The following is a 14956-nucleotide window of genomic DNA, read 5'->3' on the forward strand; positions in this document are numbered from 1 at the left end:
GTCCAGGAGCATTGCCACCCGGACCTGAAGACGCCCCTTGGCGGAGCATTCTTGGCATGAGACGGGGTGTGAACCGCAAAAGGACTCGCTAAGGTCAGGGTCATCCCAGGTGAGGGCTCACTCCCGTGATTCCCACTTTGGTGTGTGTGTGAGCGCCCGCCGTGTGTTCGCCGTGTGAAGTTCCCTTTCATGGGCGTCCTGGTGGGTGTGTCGGGCTCTGCTGTTTGGTTTCATGTGCATTTCTCGGGTGAGTAAGAGGTTGAGCACCTGGTGCAGGTGGGAGCCTATTACTCCAGGCGAAATAACAGGCCAAGAGGTCGGGGCAGCTGGGAAACCAGCCGGCCGACACCTGCTTCTCCTGGCCTCGTGACTGGGTTGGACATTCCCTCTAATTATCCCGGCCTGACCCCACCCCGACTCTTCGCGGGAGCCCGTCTCGACGCCCAGGCCCACATCCCAGAGGCCCAGGCAGGGCTGTTGTTCTGTGAACTTGGCTTGCAGCCTGCCCGCTTGCCGGCCGCAGCGGAGTCCCTGCTAACCCCTCCTCGTTCCTTGGTCGCGGAGAGAGCGTAACTGTTACTAGCAACGCAGTCACCGAATGTGAATACCAGTGACATTCCTGATCCGGTTTTAACGGCAGAAGCCAAGGAACTGGATCTGCCTGGCGTAAAGTTGAAAGCTACTTGGAGAAAGCTTTTTTGTTTTCCATTTGGTAAAATGTCAGGAAAACGTTTGGTTGACAAGCTAAAAAACTCTAGTAGTGAATAATGTGTCCAAGAGCAGCCAAGTCCTTCTTACCAGAATCTCCTAGACACGGCTTCCGGATTACCCATCTGGAAAGATTCTTACTCGGCCAATCTCGATGCTGGACTAATTTCAGAATTTGTGATAATTCAGACACCAGTCGATCTGAAGTTAACTTTATTACTTTTGAAGATGTCAAATTTGCCAGGCGACAACCTAAATTATCTGGCAGATGATGTGTTTTCCAGTTCTTTTTTTTTTTTTAAAGATTTTATTTATTTATTTGACACAGAGAGAGAGAGAGAGAGAGAGAGAGCACAAGCAGGGGGAGTGGCAGGCAGAGGCAGAGGGAGAAGCAGGCTCCCCACAGAGAAGGGGGAGCCCGATGTGGGACTCGATCCCAGGACTCCGGGATCGTGACCTGAGCCGAAGGCAGTCACTTAACCAACTGAGCCACCCAGGCGCCCCTGTTTTCCAGTTCTTGAAAGGCGATTGCTAAGTGTCCGCAGTGAGATGTTAATTGTTCAAGGTGACAAAGCCTGAGAGCCGTGGGCCTCTCGAGGCTGCCTGGGGCTGTTTACGCACCTGGGGGGGGGGCGGGGCGGCAGCCACTTCAAATGCTTTCAGGACTGAACTGCACAAAGGTGCCCCAATAAACCACAGATGCCACCTGGGTGCCAACTCCACCCCCCAGAATTATTTGTCCACTCTGGGGGTGGGGGCGGTGCATGGAAGGACATTCCTAATTTCTGCCATCAGTGAGATTACTGTGTTTATTGTGCTCAGTTGATATAAACCTGGCAAGAAATGAGTAGTTTGCCAGGGATAGGAATAAAGAGGAAACACCCAATGTTCGGCATTACAGCACAGGAAACCCGCCGCGGGCAGCCCCCGCCCTTCACGGACACTTCTCTTTGCTCGGTCACTTGTCCTGAAGCCAGCGAGCCACGGCAGGGGGGCCGTCTGGGTTCTCCCACACATTTAATGCCCTGACCGTGGATACACGGTCATGTCCTCTCCTCCCGCCACAGCGTGGACTGGGTATGAGGGGGGCGCCTCCCAGTTCCTGAGCCTTGGGCTGAAGCTCATGAGGAACCAGTCTGGGAAACAATGCTGTGTGGTAAACAATGGGCCCTCCGTGTGGTGTTTATACTGAGGGTTTGGGGTGGAATTAGATGTTCTTGGAGCGCTCAGGGGATTGACCACACTCAAGGAGTCCCTCCTCTCACCCCAATAGCCTTACAGAGTCCACATGTGTTCTTTTGTTTGTAGACGGGGTTTTTTCTAACCTTTCCACTGAAGGGAAAGTGACCTGGGCATTTCCCATGTCAATAAAAACCTGTCCTCGCCATAATTCATAACCCCGTGTGGTGTGCCATCATATAAACGTGCCATACTTGACTGGAACACCTCCCTCTGGTAGGGTCTTGGGGGAGAACGCCATATTCTTCTTGAGCAAGGCTGTTTGGTGGCCGCACGTGGACATGATGGTCTGGAGTAGGCTGTGTTGATTTATCTAACGTGTAGTACCTTCCACGTTGTCCATGAGGAAACATTCTAGGCTGACGCTGCTTACGATGCAGGTCAGGGGAGTATTGCCGGGATAACCAGAATTTAACTATTTTTATGAAGATCCACGATGCTGACCTTGACAAAGGATTCCTCCAAGAGTAAGTGATAAGACAGACACCATGTGGGTGGCTGGCGAGACACACGGCTTGGTTGTTGGACGACATTCCCGTGTCCAATCACCGCCAGACTTACTCAGGGGAGGAGGACAATGGATGGGGCGTCTGGACAGCCTGACTCCTGGGGAGGTGGCTCTGAGGACCGAGAGCCGTGGTTAGATGGTTTGGGGTGGGGGTGGGCTCTTTTGATTTCTTATCAGGACCGGATCAGAGCCTCGGGGCCGCCTGGGCCCTGGTGGTTCAGCCCAGCTTTGCTCCCCGGGGGAAGGGGGAGGTCAGTGGTCCACCGGGGTCGATTCTCACTGTTCTCCAGGAGTAGTAGTGCTTTATTTTTAAAGGTTTAAATGGAGATCTAATTGACACATAGCACTGTGTTAGTTTTAGAAGTACAACATAATGATGTGATCATGTATCTTTTGGAAAATGATCACCACAATGGGTTAACATCCATCACCACACATAGTCAGATCTCTCCTAGCCGCTTTCAAGGATACAACACAGTCTTGTTAACTAGAGTCCCCGTGCTGTACGTGGCATCCCCAGGACTTAGTTATCTTCTAGCCGGGAACTTTATCTTCTAACCTTTTGAGCCCCTGCACCACCACCCCCCACCCCCGGGTGTCCGCTCTGGGCTCAGTGGCTGGCTGGGAGCAGCGCGGGACACGTGGACTGGTCTGGGGGGTGTCGGACAGCTCCGGAGTGCGGCCCGGGGCCCTGTGATTAGATTCCTGTAGTTGGAGGTGTGTGAACCCCCATATTTGCTCTTCAGAACAAACCCCATGTCCTCCCGCAGAGTGCCCAGGCTTCCCCCCACACGGGAGTGCCCCAGTGACCCCCGCCCTGACTCCGTGTCACTGGTCAGTTTCCTCAGTTCTAATTTAGGGTTTAATCGAGGTGCCTTTGGTTAAAGAAGAACCGACACTCTCCCTGGGTGGAGTAAGCAGGCAGTCGGGCATAAGGCAGGGAATTCCTTAGGAACCTAGGGCATGAAGCTGTCTCTGTCTCTCTGTGTCTCTTTCTCTGTCTCCTCTTCCTGTGTCTCTCTGTCTCTGCTCTCCTCTGTGTCTCTGTCTGACTCCCCTCGAGCTCTGCAGACTTGCTCCCTCTGCTTGGCTGCGACCTGCTACATGGTGCTGCCCGGGATGGGGTCCTCAGAGCCTGAGCCCCCCACCCCCTCCCACGATCTTCCAGGCAGTACCCGGCACGCGGCAGGTGTCTACGCTGGGCCAGAGCGGCATCGAGCACCTACTCAGCAGATGTGGCCTTTCTTTGTCATTCTGGAGGACAGTCTGAGCTGCTCCCCACGATGTGGTCAGTGAGAGAGCACCCCTGCTTCTGGACCCCCAGCACCTTCTTCTCCTTCTGTCTTAGCCGTGGGCAGGGCCCTCAGCAGCCCGTGTGCTAAAAGGCATGGGGCTAGGGTTCTGGCCTGGGCCTCCCTCCCTGGCCACTGGCCGTCGGGCCCAGCGACTTTCCTGGGCCCTGTGGCGATGCCCAAGGCCAGGATGCGCCCTTTCCCTCCTCCCCCCGAGGGGCCTGCTGAGGGAAGCAGTGGTCAACTCTGAAACCCTTTACCCGCCCCGCCGCAGATTACTTCAGACTGATTTGTTTTGCAGCCTGTGAATATTGGCTGGTCCTTCTGTTTCAGAAACTTAAATAAATAAGGAAACACATAACACTTTTTTATTTAAAAAAAGGCCACAACAAAATATGGGGGGGGGGGGCGGGGGCCCTCTGCCTGCGCCTAGTTTCCGGAACATTCTTCCTGAGGTGGAATGAGGTCGTCCTAACATTTTCAGGTGATGTTTACTCATGGCCACGCTTGATTCCTTCTAGGCTCATTTCTGAAAACCCTGGAAGGGTTGTTAAAGAGTGTGTGAGAGGCGGCTGGCCCTGAGCTTTGATCTGACTGCTTAATTGCCTTTACTAATCACGCTGAGATCAAGCGGATAAAAATAGCCTCCAGGGTCGGAGGGTGAGCGAGTCCCCCCATGCCGGGTCGCAGGGCGGCAGGGCTGAGGTCTCCTGGACTCCGGCTGGCAGGCTGAAATCGTCGCTCTAATTAAATAAACCAACCTGAACCGCTGAAACTATGCAGACCTCACGACAGGAGGTTTTAGACCATTTACTTAGGGAGAAGTGGAAAGAAATTCGGAAGGCACACTTCCTGAAGAGATTCAAAATTGTTTTCCTGAGTGCTTGGTTCCCAAGCAAAATGAGAAGGCTCTCTCCGTCTCTGCTGTCTCTGTCTCCCTGTCTCCCTCCTTCCCTCTCCCTCTCCCTCTCCTCTCTCAGGGTTTTCTCTCAAAACTTCTGAATAAAAGGCTTCTGTTTCTGAGTATTGGCTAGAGCTTCTCCTCATTTTGGAATGTTCTGATCACCAGCCCATGGCCTGTGAAACCGGACTGGAGACTCCTCCTCTCCTACAGGAAGGCCTCCAGGATTACTCTCTTCACCTTCAGGTGGGCTCATCATCTCTGTCAGTGCTTATACAGTTAGCCTGGATGTCATTTTACACTTATAAGGGTTTTTTTTTTTTAATGGACAGAGAGAGACACAGCGAGAGAGGGAACACAAGCAGGGGGAGAGGGAGAGGGAGAAGCAGGCTTCCCGCCGAGCAGGGAGCCCGATGCGGGGCTCGATCCCAGGACCCCGGGACCATGACCTGAGCCGAAGGCAGACACCCAACAACTGAGCCACCCAGGCGCCCCTTATTTTGCGCTTATAGGTAAATCCCTTTAGAACGCATTTTAGAGGCTTCATTTGGGTATATTTCAGCTTTGCAAGCAGATTGTGTGTTATATCAGGTCTGAAATGATTGTTTTTGTTTCTTTCCTATTTCTCCATGCTGAGCTCCTGTCACCTGTCACGCCTTCTCCAGTAACCTCGGGATCCAGGTAAATGGTATCATCATCTTCCAGACTCCCAGGCTTTGAACCCGGAAGCCCTGGAAAGCATCCTGGCCCTTGGGCATGCTGACATTTAATGCCACAGACGACTTCGGGCCAGCCGCGTAACAGGATTTCACACCCCCAAAGTCTGCTCGGAAGCATCTGTGCTTAGCAGTTTCAGAGAAAGGACGGAGGCTGTAGAGTCTGACTCTGGGGCGGAGGACGGGGCTGGGGAGCGGCTGGTCTGAAAGTGGCCTTTGGTCTCCCAGGACTAGGCGTTGGGGACTCGAACCCGCTCTGCCACCGGCCGCCTGCGAGCCCCTGGGCAAGGCACCTGACCCGGCCACCCTGGGCCCCCGGGGCTCCTCGGCTGTCAGAGGGGTTAAAGGCACCAGCTCCCCGACCTTAGGCGGGAGCAGGTCATGGCGGGGAGGGGCTTTCTTATAGACCCTCAGGGTATCTTCTGGGCTTAAGATTCATAGCTCTGAGTGAAATACAGGTACACTGGGAAAAGAAAGCCGATGTAATTCAGTTATTCTGGTTCAGCCCTCCAGGACCATCCTGAAGCCCAGCCCAGCCAACCACACCCTCACGTGGGACAGTGGGCCCTGGGCCCAGGCGTCTCCTGACAGGCGTCGGTCAGCCGCGGGTGGGTGGCCCCCGGTACCCCCGCCACCCCCCCAGGCAAATAGCAGCTGGCAAAGCTGGGTCACCAAGGAGCAGAGCTGGAGGGGCGAGGGTGGTGGGCATCCTCAGGGCCCTCGCGCGTTCTCCCCCAGAACCAGGGCTCTGAGAGTTTCAGCCACGCGGGCAGAGCTGGCCCGTCCCGCGGGATGAGCTCAACAAATAGAAGAAGCCACTGCGGGCCCGGGGCGGGTGGGCGCACTGACTCCGTTCCACAGTGGTGTTCAGGGCCCGGCTCTTCGGTGCTCCTCAAGTTACCAGCAGGAGACCCACCGGGTGGCTCAAAGCATCAGAAATCTCCTCCTGCAGGCTGGGCAGGACTCGAGAGGTTCCGGCCTCGCTGCTGGCTCCCGGCTACGCTTCGGTCCGTGGCGCTCCGTGGCGCTCCGTGGCGCTCCGTGGCGTGGGGCTGCGCGGCCCCCTCTGTCTTCTTCACGGGGCCGGCTCCTCTCTGTGGCCCAAATCTCTCTCCTCTCTCTGGTGAGGACACCAGCTGTTGGGTGGGGGTGGTGGGGGCCCACCCTTCAACCACACCCTTCACTTGATCACGTCGGCAAAGAACCCATTTTCAAATAAGGTCACATTCATGGGTATTGGCGACTTGGACGTAGCTTCTGGGGGGGCACAATTCCATCCACCAGCCTGGTCCTTGGGCTCACAATCTTGAACATCAAGATTTGGTAGAGACAGGTGGGGCTGAATCCACTCTTTGATTCATGCTGTTTGGGACTCAGAGATGAAAAGACACAGTCCTGCCCTCAAAGGGGTCGTGGTCTTTCTGCCCCATGACCTCAGGAACCCAAGTGTCAGGGGAGGGGATGTTCAGTGTGCACAGAGAGAGGAAGGAGCACGTCCAGGTGGGCTGCATCTCTGTTGATTCCTCAAAATTAGAAACAAATGTCAAGTTGGTTCCAGGTTGACTAACACTTATCATTAAGGACCTACTATGTGCAGGGAGTTAAGGCTTCACTGGTCTCAGTGACTATGTCTTGTTGAGGAACAGAATTCACACAGAGAAGGGCCACAAGATGCCTTGTGCTGTGCCCAGGGGGGCCCAGACTTGTAGAGTATGTTGTGCACTGAACAAGTAGACTAAAGATAACTCTGGAATGGAATAGCTAGACAAGGCTCTGATAGGTCAAAATTTTGCAAAGTAAAGTGCATTTTACTATTTCAAATACGGTAGAAATCCTCTTCACAGAGGTTTTTCGGCTGGTTGGTTAGTCCTGAAAGCAAGGAATGCTTTTTTTTTTTTTTTTTTAAGATTTTATTTATTTATTTGAGAGAGAGAGAATGAGAGAGAGCACATGAGAGGGGTTAGGGTCAGAGGGAGAAGCAGACTCCCTGCCGAGCAGGGAGCCCGACGTGGGACTCCATCCAGGGACTCCAGGATCATGACCTGAGCCGAAGGCAGTCGCTTAACCAACTGAGCCACCCAGGCGCCCAGGAATGCTTTTTTTAAAAGCTTTTTTTAAAAGAAATATCTTGTTTGGATTTTGGACATACCAATGCACACTTGCACTTTTCTCTTTTTAGCGTGGGGCCATGGCCTTTTCCTGGAGTATGGGTCGCTGCCAGGAACTGTCGGTCCTTTCTAGTGCAAACCACACCTGTGGTTACAGTCTGGGATTTCCAGGTTGGGTGTCCCTAAAGCAGGATGCATAGGAATAATAACTCAATGGGACATACTCACTGGTAAAGGTACTGGGGAACTTGCTAGGGTTCTGGAATGTTCTCTACTGTAAATCACATGGTAGTTACACAAGCTGTACAAATAAGATTAGTTTTATGGATTTTTTACCTCGATAAGAAAATTTTAAAAATAAAATGGATTGAGAACTAAAGATAGAATGTAATCTTAGCATAGAGTTCTACATTTTTATGATTTCTACATTTTATGATTTTTTTAAAAGATTTTATTTATTTGGGAGAGAGAGAGCACAAGCAGGGGGAGCAGCAGAGGGAGAGGGAGAAGCAGGCTCCTCACTGAGCAGGGAGCCCGATGCGGGACTCAATCCCAGGACCCTGGGGTCATGACCTGAGCCGAAGACATGCTTAACTGACTGAGCCACCCAGGCATCCCTTTTTTTTTTAAAAGGTTTTTTTTCTAAGATTTTAGTTACGATTTTCCCTATTTTTTACAAGTGTCCTGTCCACAGCTAATACAATGGCAATTTTTTTTAAGGCAAACTCGTTATGGAATCTTTCTAAAGTCGTTTGACTCAGTTTTCATAGAAACAGAACTCCAATGGCCACAGTCGGTGTATTGTGTAATTAAATTGCACATTGTGATAAGTTTTAGGAACAAACATGACTGGGAGGCGTGTCAGAGCAGAGGAAGGGCATGCCGGCCCGGCCCCTGGCACTCAGCACCCCGCGGCGCCTTCCAGCTGAACACGAACCTCTCGGGGAGGCCTTCTGAGTAGCCGATAATCAACCCCTAGCCTCTCACTTCTGTAAATCTGCACGTTATTTTATCTTACTTTTACAAAACAGCTTTTGTGGAAGGCGCCAGGCTCCCCTGGTGACCCCGCTCTGTGTGGGCCAAGAACACAGAAGCTGTCTTCCCAGGAAACTGTGATATGGCCTCTGCTGAGTCACTGCATGGTGCCTCAGTTTACCCCCGTAAGTGGGATATGAGCACTGCCCTACCACAAAGAACTCTAGGGAGTACTTGGTCAGAGACAGACCTCTCCCAGCGGCGCCTGGCCTCTACGGGGTTGCCTGGAGAAACCGTGTTGGCGCTGGGGAGGTCACTGCCCCTGTGTCCAGGTGGGCAGGACGAGGGCTCACTGCAGAAACAGAGTCTTCACGTCCCCTCCCTGCTGCCAGCCGGGTTGGAGAAGAGTGAGAAGAGAGAGAAACACAGAGCAAACCCGGGACTAACTCAATCCGGCCCCTGCATGGGCTTATACCCCTTCCGAAGACTTGTCTGCAGGCCGGCCCTAGGGGGACACCTTCCCCACACCCTCAGCGGTATCAGGAGCACAACTGTGGTGTATGATACTGTCAGGGACCAGATTATGCACCCCCTTCCCCATGCACATGTGGACGTCCTAGCCCCCAGTACCTCCGAATGTGACCTTATTTGGACACGGGATCTTTGCAGGCAAGTAGTTAAGATGAGGCACAGTGGGTTAGGGTGGCCCTAACGAAGGTCTGGTGTGCTGATGCGCAGGGGCGGTTTGGACACAGCCGTTGGCGAAGAGAGAGGTGTCAGGGGGAGCCTACCCTGCCCGCGCCCTGATCTCGGACTTCTAGACTCCAGACCGGGAGGAAGTAAGATTCTGCTGTTCACCCCCCAGGCTGTGTATTTGTTAGGTTTCAGCCCCGGGAGGCCGTACTCCCTGTGACTGCGAACCGCGGAGCCAGGACATCAAAGACTGGTATTAAAGCACAAATGTAGTTTGAGACGACGCGGACCAGTGAGCATCGGTAACTGATAATTTGGCGTGGGAGACAGCACAGCCCAGCGACTAAGAGCCTGGAGCTTGGCTGCTTGTGGATCCTGGCTCTGCCCCCTCCCAGCTGTGTGACCAACGGCAAGTGCCTTAACCTCTCTGTGCTTCCCCTGTCAATGGGAGGTAATAAATAGTGCTCACCTCCTGGCATTACATGAGGATCAAGTGAGTTAATATTTGCAAAGGGCTTAGGACAGAGCCTGGGAAATGGAAAGCCCGATGTGTTTGCTGTTCTTTCCCTCACCTGGGAGGCCCACGTGACAGGTGCTGAGGAACAGAAGGTGGTGGTTTGTTGTGGGCGAGGGGCGCAGAGCCGCGATCTGGAGCATGCCTCTCAGGAGTTGGGGGGACCCAAAGAGCATTTTTTCCTGTTAATTATACCTATTGATATTTGCCACATGAGAAATTACCAATTAGAAATTTTCTGTATTAGGGGTGCCTGGGCAGCTCAGTTGTTAAGCGTCTGCCTTCGGCTCAGGTCATGATCCCAGGGTCCTGGGATCGAGCCCCGCATCGGGCTCCCTGCTCCGTGGGGAGTCTGCTTCTCCCTCTCCCACTCCCCCTGCTTGTGTTCTCTCTCTCGCTGTCTCTCTCTGTGTCAAATAAATAAAATAAAAATCTTAAAAAAAGAAAAAAGAAATTTTCTGTATTGGAAAATAAAAACCGAGAACATCTAATCATATTTATTAATTCGTTTATTAATTCGTTTAAAAATAACGTTGATAAATCCTTTATATTCTAACGTGCATATTTCATGGCAAACAGCTGTAGGACATAGAGACACACACACGCGTGCACATGAAGGGTGGGCTCCCATGACTTCGGAGGCCGGCAGGTCCCACGAACTGCCACGTGCAAGCTGGAGAGCCGGGAGGGCCAGTGGGTCACACAGTCGACTGCAGCCAAAGACCGATGTCCCGGTGGGAAAACTCCGCCAGCCCCTCTGTCCTATCCAGGCCTCCCACCCTGGGGAAAGCAATCTGCTTTTCTCAGCATGCACATTCAAATGCCAATCTCATCCAGAAATACCCTCACCGAGGACACCCAGAGTGCTGTCAGACCCAACGTCTGGGCACCCGGACCTCAGCCATGCTGACATGTGAACTTGACCGCCCTGCCTGGTGAAGGTTGTGCAGGTCTGTCCCTTGAGCGTGCAGAGCCTCGGCTGGCTGGTTAAGCACAGCACTGAGGAAGGGCTGTCGCCCTGGGAAGCGGGAGAGCCCGTCCCAGCCCTGTCCTCTGTAGGTGGAGAAGCTTGGCCCCGCTAACCTCCCAGCTCTGTCCTCTATACGTGGAGAAGCTTAGCCCAGCTGACCTCCCGGCTCTCCCCTCCCACGATGCGACCCTGGAACACCTCCCAGGGTCCGGTGGCAGCTGGGGGCGTTGGTGCTGGCCCCCCAGGGCGGGGTGTATGCCGGTTGGGGCTTGAGAGACCCACGGGCTCCTTCAGGCTGCGAGGCCCTGCAGGGGCCCTCCTGTTCCCTCCGCAGGGCCCCACCTGTGGAAACCAGAGCCCTCAACTCCTTGGTCCCAGTTTTAAGGCCATCTGATTGTTTTCATAACTCTCCCCAGGAATTTGCTTCTGAGCAGTGCCAGCCAAAATCAGTGCAAATATTTTTTGTCTGTCCAAATGGAGAAGCCATGTTTCATCTTCCAGATGTTGCCATTCACCCACCTGAGGCAACAGACCTGCGCCGCCCTCCTATCCATGTGAAGACAGAGCCATCCCACTTCGGGGCGCAGGACCTGGAAACCATGCAGGGCACCATGGCCCAAGGAGGGGTCAGTGGACCCCGGAGTCCTTCCTGCCCACGAAACCCATTCTCTTCCCTAGACTGCTTGATTGCAGGCTGGAAGTGGAAGGAACTCTAAGCAGATACCATGTCAGTGGAGATAGACATCAAGCTTTATTGACTTAAGAGGTAAATATTGATGGAACTTAAATACCAAATCAATATTTACCTCAAGGGACAATACAGCCTGAAATTAAAGTTGGGATACGTGTGCTCTTCTAGCCCTTTATCTGCAGATTCCCGATGTCTTCATCAGAAGTGGTGCATCAACCGCCAAGTCGTGGCGATAGATTTCTAGCGGCGCCAGGACTGATGCCGGCGACAAGTTGCAAATCTCCGAGGGAAACCACCAGCATAACGCCTGGGTCGGAGTTTGAGAACCGCATGACCAGCACAGAGCAAACAAGGACACTAACCACTTACGCTTTCAGCCGAGAGCTCCCCTGAGAGAAGATAGAATCGCAAGAAACGCACCAAGGACGTAGCTGCCTGCCTGGTCTTGTCCGCCACAGCTGGTTGCATGTGTTGGGCACTGTGCGGCGTGCAAAGCGCTGCTCCCGACCTCCGCACGCGTACCTCTCACGGTGGCCCGGCGCGCTGGGGGCCCGAGACTCTGCCGCATGTCACCCTGCCCTCCCTAAGCTGCTCAGCGGCAGGGAAGCGGTGTCAGCGGGGACCAAAGCGATGCTGATGTCTGCTCAGAAAGACAAGCTGCGGAAGGAGCAGGGCTTAAGAAAGGACGCTCAGGGAAAAGAAACGTAAAGTGAAAGTCGCAGTCCCACCCATGATCTCCCCCACCGCGACTGGGGAAGAGGTGGACGTCTGCGGGGCTGGGCCCCTCGCCCATCTACCAGTGCCCCTGGGAGTGTATCTGCCAGCCCGCCCCACCCCCACCGGCTCGGGACAGCTAGGGAGCCTGAGCCCCGGCAAGCTGCTCTCAAGGTCACGGACGGTTTCCGGCTGTAAGTGCAGGACATTCACCACCAGAGTCGTGCATTACTCAGCTGGGGACGGCCAAAAAATACTGATGGCGCCACCCCCCCAGGAGTGAGCTTCCACGAGCCTCCACGAGCCGTGACAGAGTCCCTGAGCTGACGTGTTCGACGCCCCGATACAGGCCTGTTCAGACAGGGCGCTCTGCGAACCGAGGCTCTCCTACCGTCCTGGAGGAAGTGGGCTTTCCCCGGGGGCTGTCCCGGGCTCATTTCTGGTTCCTCCGCCAGCTGCCAGATACAGCTCCAGGGCCCAAGACCTACTGAATCCGTGTCTCCAGCGCGCAGCCTGGCTTCGGTCCCACTCACCACCCTCGCGTGTCCGCGAGGCCTTCCAAAGCCCCGGGACGCCCGCCTCCTGGCCTCGGACTCCTGTCTGCTGTGTGGGGCCTCCGTCTCCCTGAGAGCCTCCCCCACCAATTAGCCCGGTCTCCTCCGGCTTTCACTTCCCCTCCATTCTTTAAAAAAAGCGTCTGGGGGCGCCTGGGTGGTTCCGTTGGTTGAGCGTCCGACTCTCGATCTCAGCTCAGGCCTTGATCTCAGGGTTGTGAGTTCAAGCCCCGAGCTGGGCTCTGTGCGGGCTGTGGAGCCTACGTAAATAAATAAAAATAAAAATAATAAAAGAGTCTGTGTAATAAAGGAATAAAGCCCATTGTACAAAAATGTACACAGTACGGGTACACATAGGAAGAAGTAAGTCCTTCCCCACCTTCTGTCCGCCCCCCTCCCGGAAGTACCCCCATAAACCATGGCCAATTTGCTGAGGACACCTGCACATGCAGAATTACAGCTAAACAAATGATTATCATAGTGTCTTTGACTTCACCTGTATTCTCATGTCTGCCATCTGTCTCTGCAGCAGAACCCTAGAGCCCCTGGAAATGAGGCAGAAAAGGACAAATACCGTGCTCCTGTTATGAAAATAGCTTTGAGCTCACGGGGCCTCGAAGCCCCCCAGGGCCCTGGACCTCACTGTGATGGCTGCTTTCTACAGAAGGATGTGTGTTGAGTAAAAGTTTCTGTTTGTAGTATTTGCCTCTCTCGATGAGCGTTCCTGACTCCTATTTCTGAGCTCCCACTACGTCCCGGGCACCATGGCGCAGGGGGCATTGCGAGTGAGGTCAGGGCCTGTCCCCCGAGCTTCCCTCTGGTGGGGGCCATGCATGAAACAGGCCAACGAAGGGAACGGAGAGCTAATTTTAGGCGGTGATAAATCCTGTGGGGAGAAATACAAGCAGATAGGTAGAAATTGAGGGCTGTGTGCCCTTATTTTAAACTCAGTGTTCAAGGAAGCCCTGCCTGCTGATGTGGGGTCAGTGGGGAGGAGCCCGGGGCGGAAGGCAGAGCCCAGAGCGGGTGCCTGGGGCAGGAACAAGCCTGGCCCACATTGGGACTGGGGCTGCGTGGGGACCGGACCACACAGCCGGGAGGCGACCAGGACAAAGCCTCCGGGTGTGATTCCACGGGAGACAGAGCTGTTTTGGTCAGCTCAGACTTCACGACCAAATACCACAGACTGGGGGCCCCAACCACAGAAATTCTCACGTCTTAGGCTAGTTCTGGAGGCAGGCAGTCCCAGGTCAAGGTGCCGGCTGGTTAGGGTCTATGGGGTCTCCTGCTGGCCCGGTGGCTGCCTTCCCACCAGGTGCTCACATGGCCTGTCCTCGGTGTGTGTGCATGGAGGGAGAGAGAGTGGGCTCTCTGCTGTGTCTTCCACGAGAACATTAATCCCATCGGATCAGCCCCACCTGCGGGCCTCCTGTAACCTTAACTACTTCCTTGCTCCAAATACAGTCACACCGGGGATTAGGGCATCAACGTAGGAATGTTAGGGCGGGACACGTATGTTCGGTCCATAACAGAAGTCAAAGAAGGGTTTCAGGCTGGGACTGAGGTCATCTGATTCGCAGGAAGAAACACACCCATCTGTTTGTGGGAACCTTCAGGAAGCGGGAGGCCAGCGAGGAAGCTTTAGCTGTAGATCGTGCCAGAGGTGTTGGAGAGCGGCCTGGGAGGTGACAGCGGAGGGAGGGAAGTTGGTCGGTGAGAGGACTTAGGACGTGGAGCTCGGAAGAGAGGGGAGACCACAGGGCGCCGGTCCACGGTGGTGCTCTCACACGTGGGCTGCAGGGTACCTGCTCCTACAGTCTTGGACACGTAGCCCAGTGTGTTTGTAGGACACAGACCTATTTATAGGAAGGTTGTAGGACCAGAGCAGGCACATTTAAAATGGAAAGGTTGCCAGGTTGCTATACTGGGCTCACCAGCATCCCCTCAAAATTCACATCCACCTACGGCCTCTGAACGTGACCTCATTTGGAAATGGGGTTTTTGCAGATGTAACCAAGTTAAAATGAAGTCACGCTGGATTAGGGTGGGCCTGGATGAGGGTGGGCCCTAAATCCAATGACTAGTGTTCTTCTAAGGGGAGAGAGACACACAGCGACACAGAGACATGCAGGGAGAACACCAGTGCCAGCCACCAGAAGCTGGGACAGGGAGGGAGGACTCCTTTCCAGAACCTTCAGTAGAGCTTGGACTTCTGGCCTCCAGAATGTGAGACGTTGAGGCGCTCGGTCACAGCAGCCCTAGGAGGCTGACACGGCTGTCCTCCCCAAAGCCAGCGCACTGACCCCCCCGGGCTTCCCTCCCAGCGCTAACTGGCAGCACTGGGAAACCTCTCCTGAGATACTGGCACTCACC

This window comes from Phoca vitulina, unplaced genomic scaffold (genome assembly GCF_004348235.1).
Source record: "Phoca vitulina isolate PV1807 unplaced genomic scaffold, GSC_HSeal_1.0 scaffold80, whole genome shotgun sequence".
NCBI classification, from domain to species: Eukaryota; Metazoa; Chordata; class Mammalia; order Carnivora; family Phocidae; genus Phoca; species Phoca vitulina.